At 41.5% G+C, this 13606-nt stretch overlaps 1 protein-coding gene across 1 annotated transcript in view; it reads left to right on the top strand.

The window, feature by feature from the left end:
• The window catches only part of ANXA5 (annexin A5), a 51094-nt gene that overhangs the window by 12831 nt on the left and 24657 nt on the right, over nucleotides 1-13606 (top strand). The window contains exon 2 of the mRNA XM_074867238.1: nucleotides 11627-11710. The gene's annotated coding sequence lies outside the window, so the exon portion shown is untranslated. The remainder of the gene's footprint in view (nucleotides 1-11626; nucleotides 11711-13606) is intronic.

The following is a 13606-nucleotide window of genomic DNA, read 5'->3' as shown; positions in this document are numbered from 1 at the left end:
TGTTTCTGTTACACTCTTACATATCTATTTTTCATTTTGAACTTAGGTTTTATTGTACTCTCCTTCCAAATGAAGTGAGCCTTCACATGCCTGGGTATCCTTCATATAGATTAATGTTACTGTGAGCTGTTTCTTTATCAGTGTTATCAAGAGATCAGAATTTAATAATCAGTGTGCCTGATAATATAGTACAAGTTCTAATTTTTCAATTGGTACAGTACTAATATTTGTAGAAATCTAAAAGTATGTCAGCTATATCAAAACTGTTTTACAAAGTGATCCATAACACCCAATACACCAAGATTAAAAAAAAACAAACCACAAATACAATGCTAAAAATTAATTCCATGGCTTGTCTGCAGTATCTTTGTATTGACCTAATAAGCGCAGAATGACCTAGAGTTTTTTTCCTTATCCTACCAAGTACCTGTAGAAAAAAATTATCCATTGCTTCTGACCTTAATACAGTCCCCTTTTAATAGTGTTTTTGGTACCCAGTTAATGATTCAAAAAAGCAATTTGGATTGTCTAAGTGACTTTGTAGCAGCTGATGTGAGACAAGTGATTATTAGGAAGAGCATGATGGATGTAAACTTAAAACCAGATCCGGAGCCTGCACACACATGCTGCTGTTTCTCCCACGTGTGATTAGCAGATTTTCACCAGTGCCAGGACAGGAGGTGAAAAGGAGCCATGGAGAATTGTTTTCCTAAAGCTCAGCAGAGTCTGTGAGCTGCACTGTAGCTGGTCGTTTATGCATGCCTTATTAAAATTTATGCTGCGTTAAGGAGACTGTCAAGAGGCAACTCTTTGTCTTAACAAATGTTAATGAAGTTTTCAGAGGTATCTGTTCTATTGCAAAAGATCATCTATCTTTGGTAGAACAGGTTTTGCTAGAGCCTTGATTGATTGCTGAAGACAAGTTTAGCTATTCTGCTTGGCGAGAAAAGATCACTGGCGTATACTTTTCCTCTTTTGTTTTCTCTTTCATTGGGGTGATTGATGTACTCAAACTGGTCCTTTCTACATGACGTGAATGCCATGTAACATCAGACGCGTGATGAAAACTCAATATTCCCATGCTGAAATTGATAAAAGCCTCCCAAAACCAAGCTCAGACCTTCATATTATGACAGCGTCACCAGCTTCCCAATTCTTTGGGATAGCCTAGGGCTGCTTCTGCGAGCCCTGCGAGATGCTGCCGGCCACAGGGAGCCATGTGGGACGTGAAGGGTGGGCAGGAGATGGAGTGGAGTAGGATGAAATACGGGTGTTGCCAGTAGAGAGGGGAGCTGGCTTGTTTACTTGCAGGGGAGGGTGGAAACTGAGAGGTTAAGAGGAGTGGGACAGGTTTGCTGGAGAGAGGTGAGGGCTGGGGAGGGGTGTCTGAGGTCTTACCTGCTGACCCGGGCAGTAGCGATGCCCTCTGGAGCACCCTGGTGGGTGTCTGTGAAGAGAAGCAGGTAAGGATGCAGAGAGGTGGAAGGGCCCAGGTCAGAGGCCATCTAGGAAAAGCAGATGGTGTATATATGTGCTTTGCCATACTTGATTTCTGATGTGTAGGGAAGATCAGAGGCCCATGGTTTGTTTTATTTTTGTCTTCTTCAGCCAAATAATACCCAGGAAAATAGTGAGATTTTACAAAGCATTAGATAATGAGACCTCTCCTGCTTTCCTTTGCCAAATCTGGGCATGAGACAGGCCCTGGGGCTGCACAGGAGACTTGCTGCCTTTATCTTCACCTCCAGACCCTTGAAGAGGAATCGGCCACATCATGCTGGGCATGGGAAGGGAGGCCCTCGACACCCCTACATCTATCAGGGGCACCCCAAGCCAGCACATGAGGAGATATGGAGGGGTCTGTTAGCATGCTCCCCAGCACTTCTATAGGGGTCTCGGTGTTTGTGCAGAGGTTTTTCTGTCTGTGAGCACAGCTGAGCACCCTCCTGCTGGAGGGAGGCAAGTCTTGCTTTAGAGTGAGGTGCCCTCTTTAAAACTGGGGAAAAAAGAGAGTATATCTCTGTGGGTTTTTCATAAGCTCCTAACAAAATGATCTCATTAAGATTGACTTAGGGTAAATTGTCAGTAGTTGAAGTGATATAACTTCTGTGTTAAAATGCACAGTTTAGTCAAAATAGAAGTCTTTAAATTTTGTAATTCTGATTTACTGAAGTCTGCTTTAACTGACCTGTCTGTGTCTGTTGCCCTGATTCAGATATGAAATCCCTAGAGACTCTTCAGCTGTCAGAAAATTATGGATGCTTAGCAAAGGAATTAGAGGTCTGCAATACATTATTGTGCAAGGAATAAGCATGGAGGAAAAGATGATTCATCGCAGCTCTACACCAGCCCTGTATTCATGTAACTCATTCAAAGTCAGCTGAGTTCAATCACCTTGTACATGGCTAAAAAAGCCAGGGAGGGGCGGGAAATGTGCTGCACCCGGTCTGCGTGTGCACTGCTTGTCCTCTCCTGGCTGCCGTCTTTGGCAAAATCCTGCTACCCTAGTCCCTCAGATGGGGAAACTGAGGCATAAACTGGCTCTGAGCATGCAGAAAGTCAGAGTTACTGACAGGAATACAACACAAGCCCCTGGTGGGGATCACCCGTGGGGAGCTCATGTGGCTTAGAGCCACGCCTGTGTGCACTGTTATCTGCTGCTTAAATGCTGGCCAGAAACCCAGAAGGTTGCCACAAAGTGTGTTATAATGCCAGGTAAACAAAGCTTGCAATTTGTCCTTCTGCTCAGCGAAAACACAGCATTTTTTCCCCTTGTCCTGTTGCTGTGTGAAAGACAGGTGAAAGCTTAGGGGGAAAGGAGTGTTTACAGTCACTCAAGCTTGTTCTGCCGTGTGGGTGCCTGGTTACTAGGAGATGCATTGAGGAAACTTGCTTAAGGAACCCACAGAAGTTTCCCCCTTTGATAGCAAGTTGGTGGCTTCTACTGGTAGCTCTAAGGTCCCAAACAAACTTCCTTTTCAACCTCCCCTTTCTGCCACAAGCACTGTAAATAACAGCAGGCTCCATGGAAAACGGGAAGGTGGCAACATTTTAGAAAGTAAAAGACCTCAAGCGTCAACAAATGCTTGTGACAGAGCAGAGCTGTTTGATGTGAGAAGATGTGTAACAAACTAATCAGTTTGCTTGCCTCAGCCTGCAGCTCTGAGAATAGAAATACTACCTGGGAGCTTCTGTAGAAATACTTCAACTTTTAAAGTAAGTGCATAATCTTGAAACTGTGCAATGTTAATTTAAAGAGAAATTAAATTTAAAATAGTCTTTTTTTTTTTTTTAATTTAATCTGGTATCTCCAGTTTAGTGCAGTCCTTTGAGCATAGCCAATTGAAAGCAGTTTTGCTTGATGTCTTTTACAGATATCAAATTAAAAAAGGTTTTCTTGACTGAAATCTGACTCCGCTGTACAGACAGCTCACTGTTGTGAAAATCCTTCCCCCTTCATCTTTCCTTTGAAGGAACTTATTTGGATGCTAGAAAGTGCTGAAACTCTATTCAGTGCTAGTGCAGAGGGAGAAATGAAATGCTTTTATGAATTGTGATGGTTTTCGTTGGAGTCTGTACTGAAGTAACCTGACTGATGTACAGGCTTTACTGTTTTCTCCTTATTTGTACATCACTACTGTAGGATTTGCTAGTATGCAGTTTCTCAGGCATGAAATCTCTTTCCTCAATGTGTAACCCATAATCCAAACTTAAATGCAAAGTCTTATTAAGGACTGATGACAAAAAACATCCGAAACCTCAGGACCTTTTATTTTTATCTCCATTGACCCTACTGCATCTGTATTGGGTCCATTTCCAGCTCAGAAATAAGCTTTCTTGTGTTAAAGACAAACTTAGCATGAGATTAGCTATCGGTATGGAGCATTTGACTTACAGAAACCTGCTCACGATTTCATACTGAGGAGAGCAGAGCTAGCGGGGGATCTGCCTACAGCTGCTGGGAATGCTGAGTAAACAAAAGTATTCTGAGATCAAATACTAGGATGTGTAGGAGATAGCATAGGTAAGCAAAGCCTTTCTTTTTCTCCAACACCAGAGCTCTCTGCTTTAATTTATTACAAATAATGGCAAAACCATGGTATTTCGAAGTCTGAATGCACAATTCAGATGCAGTGGGATGGCATCATGTAAACCTTTTGACTGGTTTTGGGGGAGAAAGGGAAGCAAAGGGCAAGTATGTGATAAAACGAAAAACCCATCAAGTGGAATACCTGCCTGATCACTTGGTGGTATCTTTTTGAAATCTTTAGAAAGGGAAATTGTTGCATGAACTCTCTGCCGTGTGTCAGGATTTTGGAGGACTCTTATGTGCTGTCACTGTTATTCCTCTACTTTGTCACAGCCTTCATGGAAGAGGGTTTGAGGAGACATCGTGTCCCCTCCGTGCCGCAGTTCCCGCGCAGTGCCACTAGATGTCCCGTTTTCTATAAGGTTTAGGCTGCTTTCAAAATCACTGGTATTATTTTGTGTTTGAAATATGGGAAGGGATTTCAGCAAGTCAGCATTTACATTATTCATGTTTTCGCTTCCCCTTTGACTATTACCAGAGCTATTTTGGAAAAAATTTGCTGCTAAGAGTGCTTTACCGTGGTTTAACTAAAATTCCTACAGCAGCTGAGACTGGGAATGTGGGTCTGACAAAATGCAGGCATCCTTCTCTGTCGCTGTATTCAGCAGAATAACTTGTGATAACTTGGTTTTGAATAGCTGTATAGCAATGCTACTATAGCAGGATATGCATCCTAATGAAATCCTTGTACAAAACTCAGGCCCTTGGCTCTGTAACTACTAACAGTGGGAAGTATTTGGCATAAAGTACTTTTTTGTGGGTTCCTTTGATTTAAAAATAATCTTGAGGCAGAGAAGCAGAGGGTTGGTTCCTCTGTGCAGCAGTATATGAATTATACCGTGAAATACTGCCAGTGCACATTCAGATGGGTACATTCACCAGTGCCTTCATGCAGATGATACACACTAGGGCTCCAAAACTAGGCAGGTGCCACCAGTGCGGGTTTCTGGCCTCTAGATCCCAAAGGACTGTTTCTTGATCCTCTTGCGATAAGCCCCTGGAAGCTTGTCCCACAACCCCTTGTAGCGAGTGCCAAAGCTGTCTCTGCTGCTCTGACCCCAAGAGCCACGATGTGGGGCAGGAGGAGTGTTGCTTGCCCTTAATGACTCTGCAGATGAATGCTGGTGTTGCTATGAAGTTTGTGTGTTTACTGGTTTCTTCCTGTGGTTTGAGGCACAGCGGCTGCTACCCATTTCTGGGACGTATGGCTGCTCGCCTTGCTTGGCTCAGCCTCACTGCGTTGCCTTACTGCAGCAGTTCAGCCAGGTGAACCCTCACAGCAAAGAAAGGGAAGTCCTAATTAGTCATAAATATTTATTTATTTTGGCTGAAGGAAAAAAGCTTATTTATGTCTGCAGCTGTCTTCAGCAAATAATATAACACCAGGAAGCAAATAAGTTAGGTATTAAAAGAATAAAATACATCTGTTCATTTTGGGTAGTTTAGATGCAGTTTAAATGTGCCAATTCGCCTAGTGTTGGAGGGATAAGGGCAGGAATTTCTCCACTTTCCCTTGGTCTCACCAGTCCAGAGCTGGGAGGTGTGCAGTTCTATGGGAGCAAGATTTGCCATGTTTAGAAAAGCTGTGTGTCAAAACTTTAGTGCTCTCTGACCTCAGTTTCACTGACCTGCTGCTACAAGTGCAGGCAAATATGCAAAGGAATAGTGAGGTCTGTCTATTTTTTCTTCTCGTTCTAGGAAGATGATTTGTCTGGCTCAGTCGTGGCATCTCATTCCTCCTTAGCTCCACGCATGTATTTGGGTGTTCGCTTATTTGAGGAATGACCTCCAGCCCTGAAATGTAACAGCAATTTTATTGGTAGGGTTTTGATTACCTGGGATACGGGTAAGTGGTGTTGCAGGCAACCCACAAGAAGTCATTCAGACCACCGATTGGAAATACATGCAATGAAATGAAAAGCTCAAGATATACAAGGAGGAGGCAGGGAATGGCATTTAACGTAAGGCAGTCTGTGGTTCCCCTTGCAAATGTGCTCATCCTGTTGCATCTGAATGCCAAAAACCAGTCTGGTTTTGGTCTGGTAATGGATCAGGGTACGTGGCAGTAGCTACATGCACACTGAGAAAACAGGGCTAATCTATAGTTTAGGATTCAGTGCTTGTTACTAGTTCTTGTGTAGACATTTCCATCGAGGTTCTTTTATGAAAAATAAATATTATTTTAACCATATCCTCCTGGAAAAAGAGAATTGAGGTTTCATAGTCTAATAGTGGATCTTGAAAAGGACTCACAGTCCTGACTTTCAATTCATCCTTCTACTCTGGGAAGATTAGCATTACAAAAAGCTGTCAATATGATCGAGAAAACCAGGTTTGCCCTTAAGAATACTTTACCTGAATAATAGCTAAATATATGTTCTTGCTGGGAGGGGAGAAAACTCCTTTAAGTAAACTGAACTGCAGTCTGTAGTTTTGTAATTTGTTACTGTGTTCCTGTACTCTAACTTATCTCTAGTTTATCTAAAGCTCTGCTGTGATTACTGCTACTGGCAGTTCTTGGTGTGCTATATTAATCGTTTTATGCTTGAAAATGCAAATTAAGGTAAACAAAAACTCCACCCAAAGAGGAAATGCGGAGGCAACGAGGCTTTTTAGAGGAATTTTACCACAGGCATTTCTCCCAAACTAACAGTATATTTTCCAGACAAACAGCTAGTTTAGGAAGAATAGAAATATTCTGTCATACAGCCAGCTCTTAAAAACATGATGGGAGTGAGAAGTTTAAACTACTGGCAGTGCTGACTACACATACAAATTTATCTGAACTCCATTATATTTGCTGCCTTGCTTTGCTAAAACTTGGACTCCTTGAATCATGTTATCACCTGGAAATCTTTTTCATTAAAACAAGCAACACACACAGACAGAGGTACCCAACATTTGTTGCTATGAAGGGATTGACAATATGATCCAGAGAGAATTATAAAAGAAATGTCACACTACTTGAAACCTAGTCCTATTTTTGAACAGTAGGGCCCGTGATCCATGGAGGAAAAAAACCCCTTGTGCCTGGCAATGATCAAGATGGGAACAGGAGAATGCTAAGAAATGCTATTTAAAGGTGGGTTTGAATATTTTCTTGAGGTGAGGGTTGGGGCTTAGACTGCAGCAGGCCCTTCAACCTTGTATGAGAGTGAGCGAGAGAAGGTTTATGGAATTTTGTCCTATACAGGACTACACCCAAAGTCTCGTGTTTGTGTGGCTTTGTCCATGCGTAAACCTTTGAGTGACTTGCTCACCTTTCAAAGTTTCAAAATTAAGTAAAGAAATGGAGCATTTTTAATCCAGAGTGTCTGTGTCTGGGTGCAGAATGGCAATGACTTATCAGAAGCAATTGAAACAGACAGTTTAGGTAGATCTGTCCTAGTTCATGTGTCAAAACGTATCATAGAAACCAAGAAAGGGGCTTTAGAGGTCTTGAGCTAAGTGCTAAAAATGTTTCTTATGTTTACAGGAGCACAAAACATCCAATATCAGGGGAATATATAAAGTTATGGAAAAAAAGAATGGAAGTAAGTTAAGTTCCAGACAATTATTAAGGCTCTGTAAGACACCAGTGCCTCTTGATAAAACTCTTGGGATATCTAGGTGGTGGTGGGGGCTGCACACAGTCTGCAATTGAAGCAGTCTGTTACTCAGGGTTTTGGTGAATAGTGGTTTGGATTGAGGTCAACATGTTTTAGAAACATAATGAAAGGCTGAAGAGAAAACCAGTCAATGTAGGCTTTGTCTGGTTTTGCCTCCAGACTTATTTCCTCATAATCAAACTAAAATTTTGTGGGCCTTATTCTGCTCTTACTTATGGGAGTCAAGGCTTGTGCTGTTTCGGGTGAGAACAGCTGCGCAGAGTGCAGGGGTGGGAGGGTGCTTCTTATCCCAGCACCTTTAGAATAATTTATGGATTCTTTTCTTCTTGTCAGTGAATACGTAAACCAAGGAGGAAGTTTTCAGTGACACTGAGGCCCTTTGGCAAAGTAAAGAGAGAAAGAACAGAGCAGTGCAAAGTCAGTTGCTTGTGACTTGAAACCTGGGTTCAGTTACCAGTCACCGGCGGTGACCTTGGGGAAACCACTGAGCCTCAGCTTGCCTTTATTCTCCATTTGAAAATGAAGATAATAGTGTTCCTGTATCTCAAGACTCTCGTGAAGATGCTAATGGTAGGGCCTTTGATGAGAAAGAGGTCTTGTTACAGGACCTCAGTTAGAAGTATTTGGGAATAATAAATGCAAAGGCCAAACTTGTTTAGTGATGTTATGCCAGTTCATTTCAGCTAAATTGATTCTTATTTGTTTTCCCCACAGAGAGGGAGACAACCACTCATGGATTATTTTTATTTTCTTCCCTCAGATTTTTTGAATTTCCATTAAATTAACAGAACTGAATTATTTTTCTCTCTGCTTCTCTTTCCTAAGCAGAATTAATATTTGCATTGGTTACTCTTGATAGTTACTTAGTGCTATCCCAGATGTTTGCAATGGCTCTTAAATTCTTCACATAATGCTTCAAGTTCCTGGATGGGGGACAAAACAAGTGTTCTGCTATTATTGATGGGCTGTCCCCTCCTACACCATCACTGTGTGGAAGTGTGTAGAGCACAAAGCCCAAGTGATCTGCTCGAGATAAACTGTAGTGCAGAACAGCTGGAAATACAGAAATATGACCTAAGCACCTGTCTCCTTTTCTTTCCCTTTGCACCAGAGGAGGAGTCCATATCACTAGTCATCAGGGATGGAAATTCTGTTTCTCAGGAAGAATTAGGCAGCCTGGAGATCAAGCCGTCCTTTAGCATAGTGCTGCAGAAATGTTCTAGTAATGAACATTAGCATTCAGGGCCCAAGACAAGTACTGGAATCTGGCTCAAATGATTTATCTTTGCTTGAATGGAGATTATTGCGTTGATGATATGATGTGTCTTTCTCTAAAGACAATTTCAAAGAAACCTGCACCTCCTCTGAATAAAAGAAAATAAATATTTTTCCAGTAAGATGAATTCGGTTGCCTGATGCTGTAACTGGTATGAATGCTCTTAGCTCCTGTTAACCTTTTCACATTGTACTGGTGTCCCAAGAGAAATCAAGAATCTGACAGAGCACTCCTCTGTAATGGGTTGTGGATTAGAAGTAATGAATCACTTACAGGAAGTTGTCTTTGCTGGAATATAAGCCAATATTTAGTCTCCAAAGCAAGTCTCAAAGTGCTTTTAAAAAAAATAAAATCTTCTTCTATTCTGTACTCAGCCTGTCCTTCAGCAGCCCCCTGATGCTGGCACATGCAGCATGGAAAGAATTTTATAAACGTTCTGTCAGTATTAAGATCTGAACTTTTTACCCTGCCTGTAAACCAGTGTCACCCTCCCCACTTATCCCTTATTTTAATAGCGTTACTGCTTAGTGTTCACCTAGTACCTTCCACCCAGGGTGCTAGAGTGCAGCACAAAGCTCTCTTCATTTGTGCTAACAGCTGAACTGTTTGCTGTCCTTGTGTAAGAGTGGAGGGAAACGAGACGCTGAGAAATTGCCATCCACTGGCACCCAGTCTGGAACAGAAGTGATTTCTTCTCTGTCAGTATTAATCAAAGCATGACCCTGAAATTGCTCTCTTTTTTTCCCCTCCCTCACCTTTGCCTCTGAGTTGTGGTTCACTGAGCAGTTTTGACTGTTTCACTTCCAAAGAGCCATTAAAGTGTGGAAAAGCATTTAAAATTCATCTTCAGTTATAATTTCATAAGGAAACCGTCTGCTCCATGAAATTTCCCAAGCCTGAAAATCTCCCTCAGTAAGCCTATTGCACTTCAGTGCCTCTACAGTGGGTTTTTAAATATCTTGCAATGTGATTTTTTTTAAGAGAAAATATTTTAACTAGGACACTAAGTGTACTTGGCCTTTCTATCTCATGTGAAAAGGGCTTTAATGTGATTACTGTGCTCCAACTCTGTTAGATAAATGGAGGGACCTTTCCCTTTTCAGCAGCCTTCGGATATATAGCAGAAGCAAACTTTCCTTTAATATGGGCCTTGCTCTTTTTTTCTCTTCGGTGATGCACTTAAAGGTAGCTATGTAGTGTCACATAAAAGCTCAGAAATACTATCGGTAGCAAAACGATGTATGGTGCTTTTGAGCAGGAGATGAGGACACCCACTGGAAGACTGTCTTGATACAGCAAACCATCCATCTTGCTATTTATTTATTTAAAAAAAAAAAAATTGAAGTTACTGGTCTTTCTGTGATCTAGCAGCCTGCTTTTGACAGCAACTGCAAGAGGGCATGCTTTTGGAATGAATTGCTTTTGTGCTAACTTTTCATCCCCTAAGACATTGTTTCTGGAAAAACATGCAGATGCATTTTAGTGCTACAACCAGACTTTGAAAACATTTTCCAGCCCCTTATTAGAAACCCCATATCAAGTTAAATATTTCACATATTTGATGATTCTTGTATGCAATCTTTGCCTCTTCTACAACTGGAACAACTCTGTTGTGTAACTGTGGTGTGATGGCAATTTTGAACTTTATACTGTGGTCAGTGCTCAAGGAAAATTTGCTTACTTATTTATTTTAAATATGCCTAGACCTTACATACCTGACTTTCATACAGAAGTCAGAAGGTTTACTGAGATCACGCTTCTTTGGGTAGCGTGTGCATACTAGTTTTGTCCTATGTAACATGCAATCCTGCCACCAGGCTCTTGAACCTAGGCTCAGAGCTGCAAGTTATACTGAGGTTTTAGATTTTTTTTTTTAAAGGAAAACAATATACAGAGGAATAGTTTCACAGAACAAAAGGTGGCTTTTGGAGCACTTCTTTGGGAGGCAGCAAAACCTGTGTTCTCCCAAAAGTAGAGAAGTGTTTGACAAATGGAGATGGGTCCCCATGACAGTCTTCCTTTCTTCTGTCACAGAAAGAAGATGCTGTGAGGTCCCATAAAGCAGGGTTTCTCGCTAGCCATGCATCTCCCAGGTTCTCACCTCATTGGAGGAATAGAAACGCACAGCCAGCAAGCCTTGATGTGGATTAATCATCTCAATTTTTTGTCATGATGCAGTTTTGGATTAATGTGCAGCTTTTAAAATCCCTTTTCAAGAGTTTAGGTCAGGGGAGCAGTAAGCTGTGACACAGCACCACTAGCCAATGTATCTCCAGAGCAAAAAACTGACTCCAGAATGTATCCCCAAATGGATGCAATCCCATCTTTGCCTCCTGAGGAAATGCAAGGTTGCAAATGTAATCTGTGCTTCTGAGGTTACTTTGGCTTTCTGGCTGCTGAACACTTCTAGTTGCTTAATTGAGGCACATTCAGCCTCAGTGTGATGTTTCAGAATTTTGTTTTCCTTTGAAAGTGTGACTTTGAGACCAACCCCAGAATTTCGCTCTGTATGGACAAAACCTGTGCCTTGAAGTGGATTGGGAACTGACAGGGCCCTGCTTGCAGAGTCACAATGTGTGCCAGAGGTAAATACATCATTAAAGCGCTGCCGCTCTGTTTCTTATCATATTTTATTGCTTTTTGTTGTTCCAGGTGTTGTTCCAGCTCTGTGTTAAGGAAGGATTTGGAAGTGCACTGTGCCAGCAGCAGCATTGGGAAGCAGACTGTTACGTCCCGGTATGATTCTGCTAGTGTTTGAAGATGCAAAGAGCAAGAAGGGGCTTGGAAGGGGGAAAGACTGCTTTCACCTCATAGGGTTTTTTTTCTTGTGTGAAAAATAGGCTTCATTGAAAAAAAAAAAAATGATACTAAATCTAGAAGGCTTATTTGTGGCTTGTGGGTGAACACTATTGAACACCAGAGCTGCTGTTCAGTTAAACACTTGCCCATGGTGACCATGAAGGTCCTGCATGTGATGCTTATGAGTTGCCATCTGTAACTGGCTTAGCCTAACTTGAATTGTTTCCACTGAAGGCAGTCTGTGCAATAGGCATTTTCCTCCAGGTATATGTTCATGTCTTCAGGTTCATTCTGGATTTGCTGGTATAGCTATTTCTGCCTCTTCCCTTTGCATTCAAATCAATGCAAAGGCTGAAATTCTGTGATGATCAGTAGATTTTTATTTTTTTCCAAACATCTGCTCTTGCCAAATGGACTGACAAATCTTTCACATGGTGTTACTCTAACATTTCCCCCTGTATCACCCCAGGCCTCTTTGCTTCATGAAGTTATGCAAATATTTGCTTGCTTAAACACATATTAGATTGGCTAGAGTAGATTTTACTCCTAACTTCATCTGTTGGCAAGAAGATTGTTCTCTTCTCTGTTTAACCTTTTCCTACCATTGCAGTTCATCTTGGATCATGTATGTCAGACCTCCTCCAGAGCAGGAAAATATTCTGTGTTCTCACATGCAGGATTCTTTTCCCTGTCCTTCACCGATTAGAAATCCAGAGGTTACTTTTGATTGACTGAACATTACCTCATGTTTGGCTGAGGGTAAGACTGTTCACATAGGTTAGAATAACAAGCTATTGTGCATAAGCTGCTCAAACGTAGAAGAGTGGAAAAACATTTCAAATATCTTGAAATGAAAGAAGGTAGACTTCCTCCACTAGAAATGAGGAGCAACGTGTACACAGAGGCACTTACTGCAGAACAAAAGGCCTGTGTTAATTTGATGCCAAATCCACAACCTCCAAGCACAAAGTTTAAAGGGAAAAATGGAATTAAAGACATCTGTCTGATAATTTCCTTAAGTTTGAGAGTTGCTATAAGTGAGTAAGGATACTAAATAAGGCATAGGAAACAAAAATCCTACAATCCAGAAAAATCCATCCTCCTAAGTCAGAAGGTATGAGAAGAGGTGGGGAGAAGACAAGCTTTTTTCCCCCTGCCTCTTAATGTGCTATATACTCATGACACACTGCAGCATTTTCATTAAGCTAGCAGAAATTGTATGTCACATTGCCTGATTTAAACTGTAGTTGGCATTATAGGAACCCTAGAATTCAAAGCTTGTATTGCAGTGCTGAGAGCCAGGAGGGGCTTGCTGCAGCGGAGGGGAGGGGAGGACTGCTGTCTTTTGGAGGCAGTGCAGTTGCATTCCAGGTGGTCACGTATTAACTGCTAAATAATTTGTTAGAGAAATATACACCTTTTTGCAAATTATTCAAGTGTTTGTTTTATTTATGATGTTTAATAGGTACATTTGTGTCAGTAAAGGTAATGTACCAATCTTTGTGTATGCTGTTTGCTACACAGCAGAGAGATTCTATCAACGTATTTCAAAGTGACAAGGACTACCGCTTTATTGGTTTCTAGATACCTAGTTAGTTGTTCACATGATGCTGATAGAGCCTTTTTTCAACTTTCATGTTACCCAATAACTTTTCCTTATCACACATCTCGGTCACTAACGAGGTTTGAATTCCATTTGGCTGTGCTCACACCTGTGTCATTTGGCACTTGGCGTGCAGTTACCGCTGTGTTGTGTGCCTCAATCTGATCGACAGAATTTTGGAGTGTGTTAAAGAGCGCAGATTTAGGTCCCACTGCGTTTCTTTGTGTGTG

This window comes from Strix uralensis, chromosome 4 (assembly GCF_047716275.1).
Source record: "Strix uralensis isolate ZFMK-TIS-50842 chromosome 4, bStrUra1, whole genome shotgun sequence".
NCBI classification, from domain to species: domain Eukaryota; kingdom Metazoa; phylum Chordata; class Aves; order Strigiformes; family Strigidae; genus Strix; species Strix uralensis.
Note: the sequence above shows the minus strand (reverse complement) of the source record. Positions and strands in the feature narration are given on the sequence as shown.